General features: G+C 40.7%; 1 pseudogene; it reads right to left on the bottom strand.

Annotated features, from left to right (window-relative positions):
* Window positions 1-12,836: 12,836 nt before the first annotated feature.
* On the bottom strand, window positions 12,837-24,586 carry LOC117695979 (protein LYRIC-like; annotated as a pseudogene).
* Window positions 24,587-25,448: the final 862 nt, after the last annotated feature.

The raw sequence follows: 25,448 nt of genomic DNA, 5'->3' as shown, positions 1-25,448 counted from the left end.
GACAAAAGACCAGCAAGCTAAGGGGCTTTTTAAAAAGCGAAAATCATAAACCAGGGGAGTGAGAAGGAGGGGTGAGGGGTTGTCAAGGATACATAACATAAAAATAGTGGAACATTCCAGAGGAGCCCAAACCTAAATGATTCAGGATCATGTAGAAAGCACTCTGCAACCCATTCCTCACAAAAATATGGTCTTGCCATGTCACTTGTTCAGCTATTTTTTGATTTACTTGTTGATCCCATTTTTAAGTCCTTGCTTTTTGGACAGTTAACCAGTAAACAGATAGTGGTGAGATGGCTCAGAAAACCAGGGTTCAAGTCCCAGCAAAGACATGGTGGCTCATGACAAATGGATCTGATGCCCTCTGCTGGCATGCAAGGGTACCTGCAGAAAAAAGCCATCTAAATTAGCCATTAGAATTAGCAATCAGTTAACCATTAAAGGCAATTTCACTTAGACAATCTTAGTATTACTTGGTGAGGTAACATGTGGAGTGTCTAACACTTGATTTGTTTTACTTGTTATTTAGGGGGAAAGGGCAAGGGATCTATTAAGTTCTACTTTCAGAATAAGCTGGGGCAAAGAGATGGCACAATTGTTAAGAGTGCTTGCTACTCTTGCAGAGGAGCAGAGTTTAATTTGGTTACCAATTGAACCAGAATCAGAAATTTTAAGGCATATTTGGAATAATATTTAGTACACTTAGCCATGGTTTCAGTTACTTGCAACTATAGTCCACTTCAGAAAATTGTGTGTGTGTGTTTGTGTATGTGTGTATTTGTGTGTGTATGTGTGTCTGTGTGTATGTTTGTGTGTGTGTGTGTGTGTATCAGCTCTAATCCAACAATGCTACATGGAAACTTCCAGAAAACACTCCATAAGTTTAAATCAATACTGTATGTTGTCACCACTTATCACCTCACACTATTTTGTCAAAATGAATCATCCATCTTGCTTTATAAACTAGAATAGGGTCCAGACCTTGGGCACCTTTGACATCAGGATAGGAAGCTGAGAAAAGTAGTCATATACAAGCCTGAACCTCTTCTTGCCTCTGCAGCAGTCTGCAGTGTTTATGATTTATTGAAAAGCCTCAGGTGTATGGGGATCATGAATTGCAGTCAGGATTTGCTTTCAGAAATGCCATCTAGGAGCCCAATGAACAAACAGAAAAATGTACAATGGTAAACATTCGTTTAACATTCAGGTCTGACTTTGATTTTTCATTTTGCTACTTAATTCCTGTGAGTATGTAGAAGGGATAGAGGAACCATTCTGAGCCTTGGTCTCCTTGTACACAAAGGAGGTTACTAGGACTTCTCTTACATGGTGACTGTGCAGATCAGCTGTGCTGATCACCTTTATGGAGCTTAGCTCTGAGGTGATAGACATTCAGTACATCATAGCTGTTTCTAATATCCATATAAAGTTGTCCTTGACTAAATTCACATGAAAATGACAGAGGAATTGAAGGTCAGCAACAGAGTAAGCCCCAAAGACTAACTTGTGACCAACATGGCTACCCAGCAGCTTTCCACCATGCAGGACTGAATCCTCCCCGCAAAACAATGGTGAAATGGGGAGGGTATTCATAATAAAAAAAAATGTACCTGGCTGCTGCTTCCAGTTGTTCTTTCCTATAAAAAGAGAAAGAGAGAAAGAGAAAAGGACCCATAAATGGCATGAAATAGTTAATCTTGCCCCAAAGTCTGTCTTAAAGCTTCATGTAGAAGGTAAAATAGGATAAATGAAAAAAGCAACATTTTGGAACAGGATGCTAGATATGGAAGGAAACCAAGGGATGAGGCAGACTTTGCCATGTGCCCCATGCCCCTGCCACCACCATTTTGTCCTATGCTCCCAAGTTTGTCTTAGCTGTTTATTCATCCAGGAAGTGGGTGACTGCCTACTCAACACCAGGATCTGTCACTCAACTTAGATGGTTTGTTTTGCAGTTGAGGCAGATAAGGACACCATGACTGTCAAATGTAGTTGCTACACTCCTATCCTTCTCTACCATCATGGTCAGCAGTGTTTACTGCTGTGTTCACAGTAGCGTTATTTCATGTCTTTTCTCTCATCAGCTATGATTGTAAGCTCTGGTGTTTTGGATGTGTCAATTAAGCCTTACAACAACTCTAAAAGTAACTACTATTGTCGTACTTTTTTTTATGTTGAGAAAGTCGAGGAACAAAGAACCGCATAAGATTTCAGATGTAAAGCAGTAGAGTTGTGATCCCAAACCAGGCAGTGTGTCTCTAGAATATGCCCTGTAGTGATGGAGTACAGCACATGCTGGCCACATATTTACTACTCGGAGCCTTTGCTCAGCTTTGACTAGAATTTTCTACCCCCTTTCTCTACATGGAATACTCTTGCCCATCCATCAAGTCCACTGGGCTGAGCCTCAATCCAGACAGGCTGTTCTAGCTCTGGGGTGACCAACAGTGGTTTCCTAAGGCTGTAATTTCAGAACTTGGTGTCTTTCTTTCTTATTTCATCTCCATTGTGTTTCATAGACCCCTCCAGTCAAGACTTAATCATCATCGATTGAATAAACTACTAGGAATCAGGTACCAAGACAGATAGAGTTATTTCTTACTTTATTTCACACTCACATCAACTCCTTCAGAAATGGGCATTGTTTATACAATTATCCCTTGACCCAATCTGTGGGATGCAGGGGAAGATGTACCAGAGTACCACATACTTCTTTCTAAAATAACATTTTCTTCCCAGACTCAAAATGGAAAGAACAAGAGTATTGGCAGAAGTAGGCTCTGGTTTTTGTTCCAGCTTGTACCTGCCAGATCACATCAGGTATTAGTCTCAGTGTTCTGACACTTCAGTAATAAAAACAGTCATAAGGGAGTGAAGAAAGAGAGGTCCAAGGGAAATCACAAATGAAGACAATTTTTTTTTTTTTTGGTTCTTCGAGACAGGGTTTCTCTGTATAGCCCTGGCTGTCCTAGAACTCACTCTGTAGACCAGGCTGGACTTGAACTCAGAAATCTGACTGTTTCCCAAGTGCTGGGATTGAAGGTTTGAGCCACCACTGTCCAGCTCAAAGGTTCATTTTTGAAAACAGATTTTATATGACAATACAGTAAAATTCTACTTGAGGGGGGAAAATAAATATTTCAAAAACTAAGGTATGGTGAGAGATAAATGAAGCATCTGTTGCCAAACTTGATGACCTGGGTTTCACCAATTCCCAGGTTCCACAGGGTAGAAGGGGAACTGACATGTGCAGCTTGCCCTCTGGCCATCACATGTACACCACGGCTTCCCCCCACCAAACACACTAAGTTCACAGACACAGTGAATTTCAGACCCCTTCCCTCAACGGTATATGAGTTTGAACAAAAATTTCCCACAGTCACCCTAACTATTGGCTCTGCCCTCACTCCAGTACTTTCTGACTTTAGGTGAGCTATGCTGTTGCTCTCAGTCTCAGCTTGAGGGTAACAGAAGAAAGTCCCTCAATGGGTTGTTTCAATGAGAGATGATTGTTTCAATGCAATGAGAGGATGTAAAAATACTTACCAAATTTACTTGTGCCACAGACCAGCATTTTCAACAATATTCAATGGAACACTGTAGTGTTGCAGAATACTGGAAGATGGGTCTGCCACCGACTGGTCTTAAGAGGCTAGAGTCACTTCTTTTTTTTTAAGGTTTAAAATATATTATAATGTATAATGTATAATATACATATTACAATATATATATATATATATATATATATATATATATATATATATATATATATATATATTTGATGAGTACACCACAATTGCTCTCTTCAGACACACCAGAAGAGGGCACCAGACTCCATTACAGATGTTTGCGAGCTACCATGTGGTTGCTTGTTCCTGGGAATTGAACTCAGGACTTCTGAAAGAGCAGTTGGTGTTCTTAACTGCTGAGCCATCTCTCCAGCCTGAGTCACTGCTTGTAAATTCAGAATATACATCAGCATTGCAGGGTCTCAGACAAGTCCTAAGAGCAATGCTTTGTAACCCTTGCTCTTTGGAAGTGGCCGGATAAACCCATGCAGTGATTGTGGAGATGAAGGCCTACATCCCAGAACTCCAAATCTTGTGACTTTTCTATAGGGAAGGTCTCTGTGTTTACGATGACTCCTGTGCACAAATGCATTAAAGTGGGGTGGTATATAAGCAATGTTAACTGTGTCGGTACTTTGGAAAGTTTGTTAATAACATCATCTTATAATAGATATTTTATATTGTTAACTTGTCTGGTCTCCAAAACTCAGGAGTTTCCACTTAAAAGCTTAGGACAGACACTAGAGTTCTGGCTTAGCCCTTAGCTAGGAATCTGCCCACTATTCTGACCTCCGTGGACACCAGGCACATGCATGCATGCATTCGGGCAAAACATCTACACATATGAAAATCAATAAATTGAAGAAGAGGAGGAGAAAAGAGAGAAGAGAGAGAGAGGAGAGAGGGAGGGAGGAAAAGAAGGAAGGAAGGAAAGGCAGCTTTAAGCAGACCACAGAAATGGAAGCATGTTTTACTGTATTTACTTAGGATGACCGCGAGGGGGCGGGCTTTCCTAAATGGTAGCAATTTAGATTAGCAGGTTTAAAGGAGATTGTTTAAAGTATTAAAACCGCTGGGCAGTGGTGGTGCATGCCTTTAATCCCAGCACTCGGGAGACACAGACAGGGGGATGATGATGATGAAATAACGGTCAAAAATCAATGCTAATCAATAATCAATAAATGGTGATCAATAATTATCGATACTAATTGATAACCAATAATGATCAATAATTGATGGCACACGCCTTTAATCCCAGCACTCAGGAGACACAAGCAGTGGGATGATGGTAATGGAATAGCAATCAATAATCAATGCTAATTAATAATCAATAATCAATAAATGGTAACCAATAATTAATTATCAATACTAATTGATAACCAATAAGGTGGTCGTGCATGCCCATCCCAGCACTCGGGAGGCAGAGGCAGGATTTTTGAGTTCGAGGCCAGCCTGGTCTTCAGAGTGAGTTCCACGACAGCCAGGGCTACACAGAGAAACCCTGTATCAAAAAAACCATAAATAAATAAATACATAAATAAATAAATAATAAAAATTAAATTATTAATGCCAAAGGAAACAGATTATAAAAATAATGGAAGGTAAAATATGATTATAACAATATATAAAACATATTTTTCTTACTCAACAAAGATTAAAAAGAAAAAATGGACCAAGGGCCTCTCCTTGAGGGTGGGGAGACATGAGTGGGTGGGTGGGGGAACACTCTCACAGAAGCAGGGGGAGGGGAGGGGATAGGGAGTTTCTGGGGGAGAAATCGGGAAAGAGGATAACATTTGCAATGTAAATAAAAAATATCCAATAAAAATGGAAAAGGAAAAAAGAGTTTAGAGGGAAAAGAGAAAAAAATGAAAATGTCTTGATTGAGTGAGAGTAAAATATGACATAAAAATCTGTGAGACAAAGTCTCTAAAAATCAAAACATCAGCTTCACATAACAAGAAATAAGGTAGAAATGATTGTTTATTGCCAAGTGGTGGTGACGTACGTCTAATTCCATCATTCAGGAGACAGAGGGAGACAGACTTCTGTGAGTTTAAGGCCAGCCTGGTTTAAGGAATGAGTTCCAGAACATAGGCAGGGGAATGACAGTGATGAAATAATGATCAATAATCAATGCTAATCAATAATCAATAAATGGTAATCAATGATTAATGATCAGCACTAATAAAAAATTAATAATGATCGGCCAGGGGGACACAGGTAAACACTTTCTGAAAAAAAAAGAAAGAGAAAAGATAAGAAAAGAAAGGGAGGGAAGAAAGTGACTTATTAAGCACATGTGTTAGGTATTTTATGTCCGCTCTCTATCACAAGCCTATGACATCGACATCCTTGAGTACTGTCTTCATTTTAGGAGTGAACTGAGGCTTTTAAAAATCATTGCTTGGCTCCTACCCACCTCTGCAGCATGCAATGCTAATGAATAATCAATAGTCAATACTAATCAATAACCAATAATGATAAAAATTGATGACACATCTCCTGAATCACAGCCCTTGGGAGGCAAGGCAAGGGGTATGATGGTGATGGGATAATGATCAATAACCAATGCTAATAAATAATCAATTAACAGTAATTAATAACGTATAAGCAAAACTAATCAATAATCAATGACCAATCGATCAACAGTGATCAGTGATTGATAAGCAGTACTAATCAATAACCAATAATCAATACCAATCAACAGCCGTAATGAATACTAATAAATAATCAATGTCGGGTCATGAAAGGGTATCCTGATTCTTGGTTGGTGTGGGACCCCAAGACAGCAGGTGTTCGGCCACGCCTCCAGAACTCAGGACCTTGACACTTGTTGTAAACTCTATTTTACCTTCCACTTCAGTCTCGTAGGACACACAGGTGGAGGGCGTGACTAACAGGTCTCCACTTCAAGAGATTTAAATCTAAAGGCCTGGGGCGTGGCTAATTGCCTGGGGGCGTGGCTAATTAAGTTATCCCCTCCCCTCTTCCCCCTCCCTGTTTAAGCCAGCCTTCCCCTGGCTTTTGAGGGGCCATGAACCATCCAGACCCATCCTCCACACCATGAGCAATAAAGCTTCTGAAATCCCTTTTGGAACCGGACTTTCTCATGTTATTGGAACCCAATGTGTGACCAGTGTGGAGGACTTCCCCGTGATCAATTATTGATCATTATTAGTCATTGATTAGTATTGATTGAAGGTCATTGGCTAGTATTGATTATTGATTGGCATGCTCTTATCACTGGATAATCTCTTCTGCTCCCCACTACTAGATTTAGAATTATGGATTAACTACAACACAATAACAGTGAAACTAGTCATTATTGGTCATTGATTAGGATTGATTATTGATTGTTGATTATCATATTATTGATTTTTGATTACTGATTAGGCTTGCTCATGGGTCATTTATTAGTATTGGTTATTGATTACTGATTAGAATTGTTTATTGATTATTGATTAGTATTGTTTATTGATCATTATTTCTTCATTGTCGTCCCTCTGCCTATGCCTCCCAAGTGCTGGGATTAAAGGCATGTGGTATCAATTATTGATCATTATTGGTCATTGATTAGCATTGATTATTGATTGGCACTGGTTATCGATTATTGATTAACACTGATTGAAGGTCATTGATTAGCATTGATTACCTATTATTGATTGGCATGCTCTTATCATTGGACCATCTCTCCTGCTCCCCACTGCTAGATTTGGAATCACAGATTAACTACAACACAATAATAGTGAAACTCGTCACTTCAGTTTCTATCCTGCTGCAGATGGATGGCTCTATAGTTGAGCTCTAATGCCAGTGGGCTTTGCCTGTTTGCACCCCGAGGCATGTGACAGGCCTCACTGATTTCCTTTGCCTTCCTCTGATTTCAGCCAGACATATTTTGTGCATTACTTGGTTTCTTCTTCTGTGTTGTCTACTATTATTTTGATAACTTATGAGTTACCTAGATCTTTCTTCCTGACTTACAAAGCACTTATATTTTCTGAATGTTGATTCTGTGTAGTATTATGTACACTATGAATTTCACCTTCCAATCTGTGGATTTTCTGATTTTTTTTTTAAATGAGAGCTCCTGGTTACAATTAGTTCACTACTTAAATCCAACCTTGATGGACCACATCTTTAGTCCCAGTGCTCAGGAGAAACACCTGCAGATCTCTGAGTTCAAGGTCAAGCTACAGAGTGAGTTCCAGGAAAGCCGAGCTTAGGCAGAGAGGGAGTCAGAAAACAGAAAGCTGGTAATAGAATAAGGGGGTGTGGGGATGTTCCAGCCCCAGCAAGCAGTAGAACTCAGCAGCTTGGGCCGTGTGGCTCAGAATAGAGGGGATTACAGGGACAACTGATACTGGTTAGTTGGAGCTAAGAAATTAGTGGTGATTAAGAAGAGACCAGCATCATTGAAGTGAAAACTTCTGGGAAGTGTTTTCTGAGAACACAGAGAATCTGTGACTGCGAGTGACTCTGTGAGGTGGAGGAGGGATGACCACAAGTGACCCTGTGAGGCAGAGGGGGAATGACCACAAGTGACTGTGTGAGGCAGGGAGATGACCACTGGTGAAGGTGCAGCCTCAGTTGCAGTTGATGGCCCAGGACTGAAGGGGTCATGCAAATGAATTGAGTCTTGGCACCATGAAGAGAGCCTATGAGAGGCTATTGGTGAAGCCGAGTTGCAGTGGGAAAACCCCAGGGTATTGAAGATGCTGGTTCCATGAGATGATCACCAAGAACAGCAGCAGCAGTGGACTGGATCAACCTGAGCTTACCATGACTGATTAGCCAGTACCAAAGTTCCATATGAGTCATGCCATTATAAATTTCACCTCTCAGGGGCTGGGGAGAGGACTGAAAGGTTAAGAACACTGACTGCTCTTCCAGAAGTCCTGAGTTCAGTTCCCAGCAACCACATTGTGGCTCACAACCATCTGTGATGGGATTCAATCCCCTCTTCTGGTGCATCTGAAGAGAGTGACAGGGCACACATATACATTAAATAAATAAATAAATAAATAAATAAATAAATAAATAAATTTCCCCTCTCCTGTGCTGACCATTATGGACTAGGTCATTATAAACGTCGTTCTGTCTAAGCTGTTCATTCTAATAACTACAATCACCTTGTCTTGCCGGGAGCCGAGATTCCCTTCTGCCTGGGAGCAAATGTCAGTTAGGTAAATAACTTGAGTTATTGAATACTTCATTGTGCTCCTGCCAGGGAGAAAATATTAATCAGATAAGCAACTCGAGCCGAGAAATGTTTTAATTGCCTTCTTGCTTGTGAGAAAATGTTTACATAAGTAATTTGGCTAGGAATTTTTTTTTGTTTTTTTTTTCAAGACAGGGTTTCTCTGTTTAGCCCAGGCTGACCTGGAACTCACTCTTTAGACCACGCTTGCCTCCAACTCAGAAATCTGCCTGGCTCTGCCTTCCAAGTGCTGGGATTAAAGGTGTGCACCATCAATTATTTATCATTATTGGTTATCAATTAGTATTGATAATTATTGATTACCATTTATTGATTATTGATCAGCATTGATTATTGATTGTTATTCCATCAGCATCATCCCCCTGCCTCTGCCTCCTGAGGGCTGGGATTAAAGGCATGCACCACCACTGCCTGGCTGGGCTAGGAATTCTTGTGGGCTTATAGAACTCTGTAATACCTGGGTGACCCTGGACCCTGACTGTCAGATGACCCTCCTGCCTGCTTGCCTTTATAACTGCAGCCTGAACAATAAAATTCAAGGACTTTACCAGACATTCAGACCTGTGCTTCTTCTTCATGTCTCTTGTTCTATCATTCTTTCATCACCTTCCCTAGGGTCTCATTGAATCCCTGAGGCCGGGGCATTGTCTCTAGTGATTCAATGCTGACACCTGGTCCTTGCTACCTCAGGGCTCGATTAAGTCCACTGCATTTAATTAATCTAATTGAACAGCAGCATCTCCAAACCTAGGATCTGGCACAAGGGAAAAGGCAAGAACAAAATACTTCAAATGTGCTGGTGCCTCTCTCACCAGTTTTTTCCTTATAGGATTCGAGAAGGGCATATTTCAGGCTTTTCCAATGTAGAGAAATAAGTTTTCCACAATGTATCCACTCCAGCATTGAAATTACCCTGAGCCTTAAAATCCCTTTCTCTAAGCCAAGGCAAATCAGGCGTGTCCAACTCCTATTCAGTAGGCCATCTTCTGATCAGTGTTTCAGTCAACCATTCAAACAAACTTCTGACACATTTTCTTTCTTTCTTTTTTAAGTGTGTTAGCTTCCATATTAAACCTAGAATCTTCACTCAGAGGGCCCAGGTCAATAAACTCAGCCTGATCTAGTTTTATCTGCCTTCCACTATTATCCCACACATATTCCCCAGACTTCTGCTTGAATGAATCAGCAAACTCATTAACCTCCTTAGTAGAATAGCACATTTCCTCATGGACTACACTTTCTACCCCTAGCCCACCTCCCTGTAGGGGCCTGTTTTGCCTTGAGTCTGGTTATAGAAACTATTGGTGGGCCTTGAGGAACATCAGTATTGTCTTGTCTGACATTTTCTTCAGAGAAAATCACTGCTGGTTTATCAGACTCTGAGGGATTAAATTTCTCATGTGAAACAGGCATGGGTTAGGTGGGGCTGAGGGTACTACTTCCTCAGGTGAGGTAAAACCTTGAGAATCTGAAGATTCAAAGTTTTCAGCTTCAACAGGGCCCACCCACACATCCACATCCCACATTGTAGGATCTCAGTCTTTGCCAATTAATGCCCTTGCTTTCTTTAACTTTCTTTCACTGCTGACACCCTCTGAGGCTGAGACTTGAATTTTCCATGTAATTCAGCAAAATGTAAAGTGATGGCTTCAGCCTGATTTCCTGCAACTGGAGCTCTATGACTACAGGAGAGAAGATTCTCTTCAAGGGCACACTTAGAAACCTTTAGAATGTTTATTTGCATTTGCAGCCATTCAGTTTTATCATACAACTCATTCTTTTCCTCCAACAATTTTTCCAGAAATACTAAGAGCACAAGTCAACAACATCATTTTCCAATTTTTCTCCCAAATTGTAGAAAATTTGGTACATTGAGTCACCTAATTCATGCCCCCTTACAATTGATGTATTGAGGTTTGTAGGAATATGTCAGAAAGAGGATGTGCATTTCGATGTAGAGGAGCTGGAAGCCAAACCCGAGGTGACTGAGTCAGTTCTGGCATAACCCAAAGCCACTGGGTCTGGAGAGGTCTGGAGCCTTTGGCAGTGAATTATGACCACCTCCTTTGGGAGTTGGAGAGCCTTCAAAGTTTTTGCTATAAGGGAAGAATTGACAATGGGTGTGTCCTTGGTGGTGAGAAAAAAATATAAAATAGAGATAAAATAAAATATAAAATACATCAAATATAAAATGTAAAATATAAAAATAAAAGTAAATTAAAATAGAAAATAATATAAATTATAAAATAAAATATAGCCAGATGGTGGTGGTGCACACCTTTAATCCCAGCACTTGGGAGGCAGAGGCAGGCAGATTTCTGTGTTCGAGGCCAGCCTGGTCTACAGAGTAAGTTCCATGACAGCCAGGGCTACACAGAGAAGCCCTGTCTCGAAAAACCAAAAAATAAAATAAAATAAAATTAAATTAAATTAAAATATAAAATAAACAAATAAAATAAGTGTAAAACAAAATATAAAATATAATGTAAATATAAATATAAATTAAGAAATGAAAAAATAAAAATAAAATATAAAATAAAAAAAATAAAGTAGTGCGTATAAACTATTAAGAAGGCACACATGTTAGCCCATTGGGTTTTTGGCTATTTGCAGTACCCTGGTTAAAGCAATTAACTCAGCCTTTTGGGAAGAGGCCACCACAGGGAGGTGGTTTGCCTCAACTGTTTTAGTGGCAATGATCATTGTCTATGAGAGAGCTCGAGTTCATAAAGAGGGTGAGTTGGGGGGAGGGGGTCTGTGAGAGGTTGCTTTAGAAGACTGGGCTGGGGTAGGCACAGTGTCTCTACTGCCCCTAGGCAGAAATGAGAAGGGGTATCAGAGGATGATGGGACATGCAGGAAGGTTGCCAGGCTGAGGGCAGGTTTGGAGGCCAATGTGATTTGGGAGTTTTCCAAGAACAGTAAATGTGGACTCTCGAGGGTCCAAAGACGGAAAGAAAGGAATGACCCAGGTCAGAAAGGCAATGGATAGAGTATATCATGATGGGCTGGAACAGGGTGATCTTGTGGTCCTCCTGGGTGAGTTCAATTGTTGATGATGCTAGGGGTCCCAAACATGGCTGCTATTCATATATGGTGGGGTCTAGTTGTTTGGATGACAAAAGACAAAAAAAAAAACAAAAAACAAAACAACACAAAAAAAAAAAACTAGCCGGCAGTGGTGGTGCATGCCTTTAATCCCAGCACTCGGGAGGCAGAGGCAAGGGGATGACGCTGATGGAATAACAATCAACAATCAATGCCGACCAATAATCAATAATCAATAAATGGTAATCAATAATTAGAAACACTAATTGATAACCAATAATGATAAATATCTGATGGCACACACCTTTAATCCCAGCACTTGGGAGGCAGAGGCAGGTGGATTTCTGTGTTTCAGGCCAGCCTGGTCTACAGAGTGAGTTTCAGGACAGCCTGGGCTATATAGAGAAACCCTGTCTCGAAAAACGAAAAAAAAAAAAAAGAAGACGGGGATGGCAGGGTCTTAGGTGGAAATGAGGGGGTTCCATCAACACCCTGCCACCCCGCCCCATGACAGATTTGGTGATGGGATCATGGTACCTGAATGGAGAGTTAAAACAGAGAAGGTAGTCTCACAGTGCACAAGGAATGAGATGGATTTACCAGCTACCTGTTGTGTTACGCTGGGATGGGGCTAGGCCTCCATGGCTGGGCAAAGAGGACAAGCCAAAACTGGGCACTCTGACTTCCAGTAGCCAGGCTGCCAGCAGGCAGGGCATGACTTGGTGGGCTGCCCTGGGTTGATCAGCTGAGATACCAATGTCCGTCTCGGCTGCTCTTGAAACACATCCCTGGCAGCATTGACTTAGGCTTGACACTAGAAGGATTGGGCATGCAGACCTCCCTAGTTCTCTCTGTTGGCCTCAGGGTGGCTGCTAAGGCTTGGGCTTGGGGCATGGCCTTCTGCTGTAGCCCATCATGTTGGGAAGACTCAGCCAGGGGCTAAAGAGTTTAAAATCCATTTTCACCAACTCCTGCATGGGAGGTTGGAGACCACCCTCAGCCTATTTTAGCTTTTTTCGAATATCTGACCATGGCTGAGAAATAAAAGGAGTAACAAGAACTGTGGCATCCACTGAGGAAGAGACAAAGTCCAGGTAGGTACATCAGATCATAGTCTCCCATAATCAATTTAGAAAAAATGACTGGATTTTCGTCTGCTTGTTGTGTGATGTCACAGAGCTTATTAAAGTCAACAACTTTCTTTGGGACTGATTCAACACCCTGAAGGAGGTGGCAGACCTTGAGGTTGTCATTTTGATCTGGCTGGTAATTCCTGTTGTGTTCTCTCATGGGCACTGCCACATTACCCACAGGGGTTGTATTGTCCACTAGATGGGTCTGGTCTGCATACTGCCTAGTAGCTGCCTGAACCCATCCACATTCCTCAGGAGTCAGGGCAGAAGCTTGTATGGCATAAAGGTCATGCCAAGTTAGGTTACAGGCCTGGCAAAGGTAGCAGAACTCTTTAATATAGGTGGATGTTTTGGCAGAGAAGGAACCTAGCCATTTTTCAATCTGGAAGAGGTCCTACATGGAGAAAGGAATGTGGACTCGAACAAGCCCCTCAGCTCTTGCCACCTGGAAGACAGTGAGCAGAGAGATCGGAGGCCTGCATGTAAGATGCCACAGGAGAGAATTCTTGTGGGGCAAGCCAATGTGTGGACAGAGACCAGGGTGTGGGTTGTAGGGCTGTAGAAGAGGAAGAGGGCAGAGTGTGCAATGAGGAGGGAAGAGGATAGGAAGATAATGGGTAAAGAGGAGGCAGTTGATTATCAAATGAAACCTGTAGCAGTGAGGAAGAGGGGGGACAGTGAGAAAAGAGACAGAAGGGGAGGGTAAGGGGCAGAGGCTGGGCCTTGGCCTGTGTCTCAGAAGAGAGAAGTTATAAAATTATACTAAGAATCTTAGCTTCAATACCCAGCCTCACCCCCACCCTGAACCAGAAAGTTATATAACTTCCAAAAGTCAAAACCACAAAGTCCTGTGCCGAGTTACAGTTACATTTTTCTCCCAATCACTTTTTTATTGGTGTTCTATGTCACATGATGCAGAATGTAGGTTTTATGGTCCACACTATCACAGCCATTTGTTCTTTTGTGGTTAGGAACATGTATTATATTTTGAGGAGTAAAACATGAATTACAGAAATCATGGTTAGAACATTTGTTATGTTTAGGGAACAAACCATGAATAATAAAAGCTTGTTAGATGTTATTTAATTTGCAGGTCCCCTATGACCTAAAACTTAGTTTGAATTTATGATTAAATGAAGGTTGGTAACAAAAAGGCAGTCCTTGGGTAAGTTTCTTTTTGTTCTTCCCAACATTTGTATATAATAAACATATTTCAATATATAGCAGAACACATATTGAAGACATATCTTACAAATGTAATCAATGAGATAAAACCATTTCACAACACAGTCATTCAATTTGATATTCAATAATATCAAAAGTAATCTGTGACTACAAATAATTTGTATGATCTTATCTACCACACATTGAGTGACTCAAGTTTATTCATTATGTAGAAAAAAATTTGACAAGCGTCAATCATTTCAAACTTTACAATGTCTCTCTATTTTGTTTGCACTTGCAAACTCATTTGTACATACGAAGGCCACTGTTTTTATTTTTAGTTAATTATGTATCCAACAACTTTGCTGAAAGTGTTTACCAGCTCTGGGAATTGCCTTTGGGAAGTTTTGGTTCACTTGTGCTTACTATCATATCACCTGCAGATAAAGATATTTTTATTTCCTCCTTTCTAATTTACATGAGGTTCTCTCTTTCAGTTTTTTCTCTAGCTAAACTTTTAAATGGTATAATGAATAGACATGGAGAGAATAGACCACCTTTTCTTGTTTGTGATTTAGTAAAATTAATTAGAATTTCTCTCTATTTAATGTTGGTTATTGGCTTGCTGTAAAGTGACATTATTATGTTTAGGTATGTCCCTTATATCCTTAATTGCTCCATGAACTTTATCACACATTGAAGTTAAATATTGTCAAAGAATTTTTCATCATCTAAGAGATTACATCTTTTCTTCATACACTTTAATTAAATTATGTGGAACCATTTCTGCACATCTTGAATGAATCCTACCTTATTGATCATGGTGAATGATCTTTTGATGTGTTTTTTATTTTATTAGTCCCTCTCTTTAGACACACCAGAAGAGGGCATCGAATTCCATTACAGATGTCTGTGTACTTGAAATGTGGTTGCTGGGAAGTGAATTCAGGATCCCTGGAAGAGCAGTCAGTGGTATTATCTACTAAGCCATCTCTCTACCCTGTGTGGGGTTTTTTGTTTGTTTCTTTGTTTTGTTTTGTTTTGCTTTGTTAATTCTGAGTACTGAACCCAGGACCTTGCATATGCAGGCAAATTGTTACACCACCTAGCCCAAGACTTGAATTTCGCCTTAAATACAGAATCTTGCTTCATTCCAGTGCTCTCCTCAAACCCTCAACTCTCTAACCTTGGCTTCCTGCGTACTAGAAATGAAGGCGTGCACAGGAAATTCTGGCCACCTTTGTCTGTCTGCTGAGACAAGTTCTCACTAAGTAGTTTTGTGGTACCAACTACCTTTGTAGACAACTAGGCTAGTCTCAAACTCACATCTGCCTATCTCTGCATCTCACAGGGAGTGCCACTTCATCCTGGCTAATTATTCTTGAAAAGTTCTTAGGTTAACTCTGATATCATTCAAACTAAAAGTAGTAATTGGAGTATTAGTGGGCTGCCTGTGGTTTGTTGTCTTTGGGAGTGTTGGAAGCTTTCTTTATGGATTTCCTCAAAGTAGAGAAGGACTTGGCTTCTGGCTTTCTGAGTTTCTCTACATATTTTTTGTTTGTTTGTTCATTTGTTTGTTTCTTCTCTGAGGCCTCAGGATTTGAGGCTCCAGATGATAAATGACTTTTTATTTGCACCTGTGATTCTTTCAATACAAATCAGTACAACAAATACATAAGATATGGCAAATTATGCATTTGATCAAAGTACTTTGATTTAAGCCTAAAACAGATCCAGATGGTCTCAGTTCATGCCCAAGACCCAAGGATTTGCCTATTGGTCTCTAGAGAGCTTCTCTCTAAACAGAATCCATTATTCCTCAGCTGCAGATGAGAAAAAGCACAATCTATTGTAAATGGAGAACTTCTGTAAAAAGAAGATAATATTCTTAAATTAAGATCATTCTCCAGGAGGCTGGAGGTGGGGGTGGGGGAAACACACTCACAGAAGCAGGGGAAGGGGGATGGGACAGGGTTTGGTTGAGAACCAAGAAAGAGGATAACATTTGGAATGTAAATAAAGAAAATATCCCGAAGAAAGAAAGAAAGAAAGAAAGAAAGAAAGAAAGAAAGAAAGAAAGAAAGAAAGATCATTCTCATTCAATTGAAAAGACTCCCCCAAGTGTCTTCCAGTATAGCATAAATTTTGTTGGAATCTTAATTTCATAAATTAACTTTCCTTTGATTCCAGTTTATGGTGTTTGTGTTTAGTTTTGTTTTTAAAATTGATTTAAATTTATATAAAACTGTGTACATGTTTACAAATGATTGCATAAACAGCATAATCCTCAAGACAGTGTTGTTCCAATCAGAAAAAAAAGAAATCACATTTTTCACCTGACCTTTTCCTTCTTTTTATTTGTTTTGGCAATTTTCAGTTAATATTAAACTTTGCAATGGAGGCACACTGATTTGCTTAGCACTTGACATGGGCATATCTATGTCTGTTCCTTGTAACATCTGTGACACGTGGGATGAGCTCAAGTATCTTTGGGAGTCTCTTTAGATAAGGTAACATATGTCCTGGCAGAGTTAGCAGGTGGAAGAGTCTTGATAGGCTGGCTGTTTTGGACAAGTACTTTTGCTGGATCATTAGTGCTCAAGGTCTTTAGGGAGCAAGCTTTCTCTTGCTTTAGAGGAATTCACTAGAAGCTCTTCTCTAATGTCCTTTTCTGGTTCTTTTGTATCCTGTGTGAGAGAGTTACCTTTACCTTGCTTCTTCTTTTATTCTTTGTGTTGTCTTTTCAGATGGTCCAGTTGGTAGAGCTCCCTCTCCTTTTTCTTTATCATCATGTGAAAAGTTTTGATCATTAGAAATTGGTTCCCAGGATTTCAGAAGTGAAGATCTTTCTTCATCTACACAGTTCCCCCACTTCTCGACTGCTGCATTTCAGTCTAAGTTGGGATCAGTCAAACTATTTAACCCAGACCATTCATCATCGATATAGGGTTGATGACGGCTGCCATCCCACTGATAATCAGAAGTGGTAGTCTAGAAAACTGGCTCAGCAGAGAACGCAATGCCAGAAAATATTGAGTGATCACTCCAGTTCCTTCCCCGACTTTTATCATCTGAATTACCATCACTGAGGTCTTGAGTCCAAGCACATGGCTCTGCTTGCCCCTTGTCTGCAGAGGCAGGTGGGACAGCGTTCCACTTCCCCTCACCTGCTCTCAGTGGTGAGGTGAGTTTTTCAGACTTTTTACTCCTGCCTCCTCCATTAAAATTTTCATTCCACTCTGAAGAATCCCGAATTTTGGAATCTTTTTGTCCAGACTTACAGTTGTTAATTTGAGCATTTAGATAATAATAGCCTTTATTCGTCTTGGAATAAACAGGAAATGGTGCTGTAAGTTGCTCAGTGGTAACTGATGCCATTCTCTATCCCAGATGGTACCATTTCTTCTAGGCTATTCCACACAGTTACCTAGCAAAACCGAGGTAGGCCTAACTCACTATAAAAGGGGCTGCTTTCCACCTCCTTTATATCTCTTGCAAAGATAAGCTCTTAATCTCTTCTCTCTCTGTCTCTTCTCTCTCCCATCCACACCCCCCACGTGTGCATGGCCAGCCTCTACTTTTCCCTCTCCCTCTTTCTCTCCTTCTCCCTCTTCTGTTTCTGTCTCTACTACCTCCTCAACTCTTCTCACTATCCTCTACATGAACTGTATACTATACCCTTTGTGTGGCTGGTACCTCAGGGGGAAGGAATGCCACTTCATGGTCCCGCAGAGGCACTCCCTTCCCCTGTACCACACTGCCCCTCTACCAAATATATCCTTGTTCTCCTTTTCTTTTTTTTTTAGAAAATATAACACCAGGGCCAGTTGAATCCAATGAGCCAGAATCAATCAGCAGTTTGTCGCCTTTACAGTTTCTCTCTGTGACTAATTTTAGTTTTCCAGGCTCCTTCATCAACTTCCTTTTCATCATGGTACGAAGTGTTCTGACTTGCTTTAGCATCTGACTTTGTTCTTCTCTTTTTAATTTGACTTTTCATCTTCACCTTTTGCTGTTATACTTAAGGGAGTTATAACAACTTCATCCTCCTGTAGTTCATCAGTCTGTCCATCTGGTCTGGGCTTTTCAGGAAGCCTCTTCTGGTTCCTCTTTTGCTCCTGGCTTCTGAGATTCTTCAGTGGAACAGGATCCTTGTGGACCGAGGCAAAGTGGCTCCTTCCTCCTGCTTGCGGGCTATCTCCTCTGGCTTACAAGGCAGGCTGCTTTGCTTCAGGCCTGTGCAGGTGCAAGCCGCAGGGAGAAGCTCTAACATAGAAGTAAGAGCAGCACAAGCCCACAGGTGCCCAGCAGCATCAACCACCCCATGGAACCCCTTTGACTCCAGCCTCAGGTCAAGGCCCACCTTTGTGCGTACCCTCAGAAAAACGAGGTTGTCTGAGGGCAACTCTCAGTCAAACAGAGCTCTTCTCAGCCTGGGCCAACTGATCCTGCTAGCTTGTTGCATCCATCTTCTCTCTCGTCAGAGACTCCAGCAGCTGGAGGGGTCGTAGAAACTGAAGAGGGCTGCAGCACCTTAGGCCTAGTACATCCTGATACTTCCTAACTCAGGAATTTGAAGGGCTGAGTGCTTTCAGCAAGCCTCAAGCTGCTGCCAACAGGAGAACAGGGTGGCAGGACTGAGTGAGTTCAGAGATGCTGCTAGGCATCATAGCGCCAGCGCTAGGCCATGCTGTTGTTCTCTGGCAGTGCATTTTGTGGTTCAGGATGTGAGCCAAGCTGGGTGCAGAGGCTCCCGAAGCTACATCTGATATAAATCGTTTCTTTATTCATGCCTATGCACACCTAGATTCAACTACAGTAAAGTTCACAGCAGCCCCATTCATCATTGCCCACACTAAGAGGATCTGCCCGTGAATTGTGAATATAAATTGTTATACACACATACAGTGGAGTGCTCTACAGCAGGAAAGTCAACAGAGTGACACACACAACGGGGATGAGTCATCTGGAAAACTAGACTTGAAGAATGCAATGCACCCATACTCATGACCTCTCTCTTCTCTCATGCCCCATAATATTTGAAAGTTTTTTAATGGAAATGTGGACCTGACAATTCCAAGGTATCTTTGTGGAGAAGGTTTTTATTTATTGTAGATGTGAGGGAGATAAGAGGCAGAGGCAACTAGAAGTGTAAGGGTCAGGGAAAAAGAGTAGTATGCTACATTGGATAGTAGACTGAACCTTGCTAGGAGGAGAGAGGCAGTGTGAGCAAAAGGAAAAACGAGAGAAGGCCAAGGGAACCAAGAAAACAAAGTGTCAAGAGGAGGAAGATCAAAAGAAGCACCAAGAGCCCAAGAATACATGGTCAAACTGTCTGGGCTTATTGGAAAGAGAAGTCAAGGGAAGGAAAGAGAGCTCAGGGCTAGAAAGGTTTAGGGGGCAGAGAGGTGCTAGGACTCTGTAAGAGGTACTTGCAATGCTGTGATAATTTGGCAGCCAACATCCCCTTTGATATGTTAATAAGCACCTAGTTAACCATTTTGGAGTGTCTTCAGAAACAAGACAAAAACTAAACAAAACAAAATTGAGATTTTTAAACTGTGTAGGATGATGCAGGATAGGAAATCTCTCTCCAGGGGCAAAGCCATGCAACGTGCTTATATATTAGTAGGAATGAAGCCCTGTTCCTTCTGTACATCTCTCTGCCATAAGCTCTGTGCTCCAAGGACTGACAGAAAAGTTACCACCTTGCTTTCATTTTTTTTCCCAGATGCTATGATGGAGTTTATTTGACCCATATATGAACTGGTACATTGACATTAATTTGGAAAGTGTGACAAAATAAGCCATATAAAAATTAAATGCAAACAGTAAAAAGAACATCTGAAAGAAAAATAAAAAATTAGTATATCAGAACATTATAATACAGAAAATTGTTAGTAGACGATTATGTTATAGTGTTAGTTTACTATGCTAAGCATTTTACCTGTATTATTTAAATCTTTCCTGTATTTTCTAAGTGTTGTGACAAAATGCCTGAGTCAAAAGCAACTTTTTATTCTTTTTTTCCTTTTTTCTTTTTTTAAAATTTATTTATTTATTTATTTATTTATTTATTTTTTATTGGATACTTTACTTTTTTTGTTTTTTGTATTTATTTTTTATTGGATATTTTATTTACATTTTAGATGCCATACTCTTTCCCCTTTTCTCCTCCCTAGAAAGTCCCTATTCTACCCCCCTTCTCCTTTTTGCTTTTATAAAATTTTTAAATGTTAATCAAATGCTTTATATGTTTGGTAATGCTCAATAACAAGATGCCCATATAATCACAAGTGTAACCCAATACCCAACCTAGATATCTCAACTATGTTTGACTGGCGGAGACACACGAACATCTCCCTCCATGTCCCCCTTTCTCTCTCTTTTTCTCTCTCATCACCTAGCTCCTCCTCTCCTTCTTCTCCTCATCTCCTTACTCCTCCTCTTCATTTCCTTACTCCTCCCACCTTAGCTCCTCCTACATATCACCCTTCATGTTAAAATAAATCTTTTCTCTCAAAATGCCATTAGAGCATAACTATACCAATTTGTGTCAGTAAGGTGCAAGATAGACCTAATACCCAGTCCATCATTTTGTTGACTAACCAGAACCTCTGTCATCTCTCCTAAATAAAAGTCTTAGTTCTGAACGTGGATTTTCTCTTGGCGTTAGAACGAAAGTCAGCTGAAAACCATCCTTTCAAATCTTTTCTCTCAAAGTAAATAGCCAGGATTGGCTATGAGACTATAAGTTTTCAACCCCATCAGAAATACAGAATGACTGAGTTAACTGAAATTATGGGAAGCACAAAGCATAGCTTCTCCAACTTAGCCAATTTATAGAGGCCAGTGAACACCTGGACAGTCCCTATACTACAGAATGTTAAAGCATCTGATCTTCAGCCTTTGGGACCAGGATCCTCTGACAGACCTAGTGATGCAGAATTATTAAGGGCTGAGTACTCTGTCTTGGCAGATATAATCAGGTTACTATTCTGCAAGTGTGTCCTTTTCTGGACAGTAATTTGTCTATAGATGGAAAGAGGCACTTCTGGCCTAGTGGCCATCTCACCACAACTGGAATAACTCCAAAGATGCTCAATTTCTTCTTAGAATCCAAGACAGGAAGCTGTCAGGAGCATACAGGTCTCTAATCAAAATGAACATTAATACTGAAATGTTTGGAACATCAATTCTGTGGACTTCTGATGTTTTGAAAACCAACTATCTATATAAGGTAATCTGGACTGTTGTCTGTTAACTCCTCTCAGCTATTCTAATTAAAATCTAAAAAACACCCTAAGAATAAACTCAGAGCCATGAATTTGTTATAAGCCCCTAACTCACAGGCTAACCATCTCAGATCAGTTAAAAAAGTTAAAGAAGGACTGGTTCTAAGCCTTGTATTCCTAAATGTGTTATATAGGCACAATGCCTATGAGAGTAGCAATATTAATCTCAATATTAATAACAATTCCTAGCTAATCCTATCTTGTTGCAACCCAAGCAAAATGTTGAGGCCCGGGCTGCCCCACATTTGGGGAGGCCACTGTATTCCTGCCCAAGCTGCCGCTCTGGTCCGCCAGTCAGAGTTCAGCAAAAGAGAGAGTGAGGACAGACTCGAAGAATGGAGACCAGACAGAGTGTGATTCAATCCCATTTATTCTTCAGTTTCTCTTCCTAGTCTAAATCCCAAGTCTGGACTTCCTAGTTCCTAGTTCCTAGTTGTACTCCTCCTAGTTCCTAATGTGTCTCGTTCTCTCTAAAGTTTCTCTTTCTCTCATCTCTTAAGAGTCTCCATAAAGAGTATAACTCTCTGCCATCTGCCTCTCTCATTTATATGTCTCACTTCTAAACCATGCCTCTAAGTTACACCTTTAATCATGCCCTTAGGTCTTTTCTCTAAATCTGATCTCTACGTCACACTCTTAAGTCACACACCTTTAATCTCACACACCCAAGGAAAGTCCTGGGTATCCAAAGCCAGATGTTATCAGAGTGTGCTCAGCTGTTGTAGGCTATTGTAATACAGGTCTCATGTCAGGGTATATGGCTCAAGATGGCTGCAAAGCTGATAGCCGCTTTCTGCTAAAAGTCGGCCCCCAAGAGGTCCCCCTTTTTAATTTTTTTTCCAAAGGGAAGGCTGGGAAAACTTATGGAAACCGAGCCTGTCCTAGGTTGGAGCAAAGGACCCTAGCCTCCCTTTCCCGTCCTTGGATACTCAACAGCCACTGGTTGAGCTCCTGTCTTAGAATGGTGAGGCCTCCCTTCTTTTAGGGGCAAGGGTCTCGGTATGCTCTCTTACCCATCATTGACTATCCGGCCTAGCACGTAAGTTAGGGGTTAATCCTCGTCAGTCTTGATGACAGAGGTTTCAGAGTCCCCTACTTCCAGCCTGTAATAGTGGACCTGTATCGGTTTCATTTGAATAGCATCTTGAACAAAAGCCATCAGTTTGTTGAACTGCATGGACCCAAAAGACAAGAGACTTAACAATGCCTGAATAGTTAGTATGACAGCAACACTCTTTTTTAAGGGCAACATATAACTCTCTCTATCAGTGGAGTAAGAAGTATAAGCCTCTTCTATTCTGTTTATAAATGTCTTAAATCGGAATCTAAATCTATTGAAATACAAAACTGATCATACCTTTGATCTAAAGCAAACAAGTAAGGAAATCCCTGTTCCTGCTCTAGTCAATCTCAAACCCCAAAAACAACTATAGTAACTGTGGTAGTATGTTTTCTCCTGGGTCTAAACAATCAAAATTCCCAATAAATCTAAAACAATCTAGGTCCCCACTAAATCATAAGTCAGGGAATCAAGAGTCCAATAAAGCCACCCTGGAGATTCAGGTGGTGATGTCTCCTTCAGCACTGATAACTTCTCAGGTCAGGTTTACTCGATCTGTTCCAGTTTGAAGGCAATTGTGAAGCATCTCCATGTTTCCTTCAATGAAAAAAAAAATATGCTTCTCAGGGGATTTCTCCTCCCTGGATTTGTTATTGTTGTCTATTTATTTAATCAGTCTCTCTGGCAGCCAACGTGCAGCATCTGCAGTTTGGGAATATATGCAAACAGAACTTCTTCCCCAGATAAGCACTGGATCTGGCCCATTCCAGATTCCAGTTAATGGGTCTTTCCAGAGGACTGTTGCGAAATTCTTTTTGGTATCAGGATGCCAGAATCTATCTGCAGCAGATTTTCCTTCAGAATCCAAATTTAAAAAAATTAAAATAAAGAGTGCATGAGGAAGGATATTTCTGGGGGATTCCTTGGTAGGGTATCATTCCCCCTTTTTATTTCTTTCAAATTGACATTTAATGGTTTGATGTGCCCTTTCTACCATACCTTGGCCCTTTGGATTATATGGAATACCCGTTTTATGTAGTATTCCCAATTTCTTACAAAATTGGTGGAAACTGGAGCTTGTATGACCTGGGATATTGTCAGTTTTTATCTGTTTAGGCACACCCAATACAGCGATTGTAGCAAGCAGATGAGGGATCACATGCTTGCTTGCTTCTCCAGTTTGTAGTGTTGCATAAATGAAACCACTGTATGTATCTACACAAACATGGATATATTTTTGCTTGCCAAATTCATTATAATGAGTAACATCCATTTGCCAGATGCTGTTTGGTATCAGTCCCTTTGAATCTACACCCAAATGAGGAACTGGTAAAAGTTTAACACATGATTGACATTGTTTAACAATTTGTCTAGCTCATTCTCTGGTAATTTTAAACATACCTTTTAAAGTTTTAGAATTAAGGTGATATAAATCATGACCCTTTATGGCCTGATCCAAGTTAGATAATCCCTTCTTTCACTTTCTCCTAATCCTTTCCTTGACCTGATCCAAGTTAGATAATACCTTCTTTCACTTTTTCCTAATCCTGTCCCTGGGGAAAATCCAGAGTTTATCATTTGAGCCAGGATTACTTCATTAGGGTTGCACATAATCAATCCCAACTGGGATAACAGATCTTGGCCCCAGAAATTAATGAGAAGGCCTCAGATCCCATTTCTGGGGTTAATACTATGTGGGTGGCAGAACTGAGGTCTAGTCCTGTGCTTCCTGGTGTTGCTCCACTAAGTTCAGAAAGGGATTGGTGTTTGCCGGTAGGACACTGACTGCTCCATAAGCCTGTTTTGGCTTTCGTCGGTTTGGGGCCTGGAGCTGGCCCCTGTTCACATTTCCCTGATTATGGGAAAGGGTGTTACCTTGTGCGTCTTCTTTAGACCTACAATCACTAGCCCAATGCCTTCCAAGTTTGCAAAGTGGGCAGAGCCCAGGCTGTTTTCTGGGCTGTCTCTGGCTTAACTCATTTTCTACCTTGCAATCTCATGCAAAGTGTCCAGGCTTGCCACATTTAAAACATGCCTTTCTTTCTTTACTTGCCAAAAATTTCTTACTGATTGTTCTTGCATGACAGCTGCCATAGCTAAGCCCTGTTGGTAAGAAGGTCCTATGTCAGAACAGAGTCTGATATACCCCGTAAGGTCTGTTTTTTTTTCCTATAAGGTCTAATGGCCGATTGGCAAGCAGGATTAGCATTTTCATATGCAAGTTGTTTCACATAATCTACACCTGTCTCTGCATTACCAAAATTCCTCCCTGCTGTTGTCATTAATTGATGAACAAAGTCAGAAAATTGTTTATCAGTCCCTTGCCTGAGAGTTGTTAAAGATGCATCAGGGTCTCCCTTTACCGGAAGTTTACACCAAGCCTTCATGGCTGTATTTTGAATTTGAGCATATAAACCTGGATCTTATTGCATCTGGTTATCACTAGAAGCAAATTGCCCTTTTCCTACTAAGGCATCAAAGGACCAACCATTGCCTGCCTGAATGTTTCTCCTAGCTGTCTCTTTACAATTCTCATGACACTCTGATTTCCAAATAAGATAGTCACCACCACTAAGAACTGCTCTCACTAACGTATTCCAATCACTAGGAGTTAGCCACTCTTCTGCCACAAACTCTAAAATTGCAAGAGTAAAAGAAGCAGTGGCACTGTATTGAGATACTGCACTTTTTAATTTTTTAATAATTTGAAAATTAAACCCTGTGTGATGTCTCCAAGCAACCCCTTGAGCGTCTCTGGTCTCTGATACAGGAAAAGCCTCAGCATTTCCCTCCTCTGGCTGATCTGTAGCCGAACTAAGGCTAGAGGATAGGGACTGTCTTTGGACACTGGGTTGAGGAACATGAAAATGTGGGGGATTTTTGCAGTTAGTCTCTTGATAGCTCTTCCATGTCCTTAATTTGTGTAACTGATTACTTAAGTCCTGATATTATTTTT

The sequence above is a fragment of the Arvicanthis niloticus genome, assembly GCF_011762505.2.
Source record: "Arvicanthis niloticus isolate mArvNil1 chromosome Y unlocalized genomic scaffold, mArvNil1.pat.X SUPER_Y_unloc_2, whole genome shotgun sequence".
NCBI lineage: Eukaryota > Metazoa > Chordata > Mammalia > Rodentia > Muridae > Arvicanthis > Arvicanthis niloticus.
This window is presented reverse-complemented; position numbering and strand designations above follow the sequence as displayed.